Below are 1785 nucleotides of genomic sequence, written 5' to 3'. Positions count from 1 at the left end.
TGGAAGATCTCACTACTGAGCACTTAGTCTTTCACACTGTTTCATATTTAAATTTCCCAAGCATATTGATTTTAGTAACAGGGCTTGGGAGGCCAGTTTCCTGAGCTTGATTTCCTGTGTTGGTTTCTTTCCTTGGACACTCACTTCTGATACTAAGAAAATGATGCCCATTTTGTTTTCAAGTCTCTCTTCCATGTGCCTTGAGCCTATCCACATACTTTTACTGTTTCCTGTAATGAGTTTCGTTTCCATAATTCGTCTGAGGACTCCACCTCGCTTTTGCCATTTCTCATCCAAGACACTGAAATCCTGGGAAGATCATCACGTGGCTGCAATTAATATCTGCTCATGACTCCCGACTCCAGACCTAACCTGCCCTGTGCTCTCCACTTCCAGGCCTTTCTCCTTGGTGGAACTCCCCACACAGTCTTCTCCCGGGCTCTGTATGTACCTTCTACTCTTCCCATCCCCATTTACACTTCCGTGATTAGTATATGCTTTCAGGTCACTTCCTTTCTATCCGTGTTACCTGCTGCCTCGTTCTTTGGCTCTAAACCGTAGGGGTCTTCTCCAGCAGCTTCAGGAGACTCAGGATTTATCTTAAGAACATACTCTGGTAAGTAACTAGAACTGTGGACCATAAAGAGCCAGTGAGGTCAAAATGACCACTCGGCCCTGCAGGAGCCACATGGTCTCTTCCTAGTTCTCACGCCATCTCTACTGACCATTTCACCTGGTGACTTGAATAATTTGCTTCTTTACCATTTTCCTCATATTTCACTTTGGTTTCTTATAGTCCTTCTTTGTCTTCTTCACAACTGTTTGGTTTCAAATCTCTCTGAATTCTGACAGAAGTCTTACTATGTTTTGCAATTTAGATACTTAGCCACTAGATAAGGAGGTAAAGCTATAGATCATAAAGAATAATTATTCAGTCTATCAAATTGGTTATGTTTGAGTCAAGAGCTTACCACTGGACCAAATGGTTGTTAAAAAAAAAAAAAAAACAGAATAACATCACGGGTACAATATGGTTGCATAGGCCCATTGCCTCCACAAAGTATATGGCTAACGTGATGGATTGCAATATCTCTGGGATACTCTTCTTATGGAGGTATTTATTTCTGGGTCCCTGAATCCCAAGAGCTACCAGAAAGCACATCAAACCCTTCAACATCATATAGTGCCATGACATGATTTTATTTTTTGCCAATCAGTTTGATCCAGATTATAAAGAAATGTTATTCAGAGATATCCAGAAAGACTTGTTTTTAGCAGTTATTATATAAATAAGAATAGTTTATGGCAAGCCAAGTCTTTGGAAATAATTATTGAAACACTAAGAAAATCTAGATTTATTTTTAAGTTATCCATAGAAAATGAACAGCATCAGAAGTGACTCTTACAGTTTATCCACTAAAGATTATAGATCTGTGAGCTACATAATTAATTATCCTTTAAAAGCTTTCACATGGTTCAGGAGAAATACCTAGGAAGCCAAATTTTCTCCCACTCCACAGATGGAAACTTACGAGACATGGTTTAATGATGAAATTCCACCAAACACTGTAGTTTGAGCATCAGAAAAGCATCCCTGTAAAATACAGCTGGGAATGAGCATAGAGGGCCATCGCTGGGACACCCTCACCTTTTCTCAGTACCGTGTGAAATTTTGAAATGAAAGTAAAGCAATCAAAATATAGATTAAAAGCTTCCGTAAGAAATGCAAGTTAATTAAAATACATCAGTTAATAGAAATCAATATCTTTATAGTTTACACATGCT

This window comes from Otolemur garnettii, unplaced genomic scaffold, assembly GCF_000181295.1.
Source record: "Otolemur garnettii isolate 467f Iridium unplaced genomic scaffold, OtoGar3 scaffold00085, whole genome shotgun sequence".
Classification (NCBI taxonomy): domain Eukaryota; kingdom Metazoa; phylum Chordata; class Mammalia; order Primates; family Galagidae; genus Otolemur; species Otolemur garnettii.
This window is presented reverse-complemented; position numbering follows the sequence as displayed.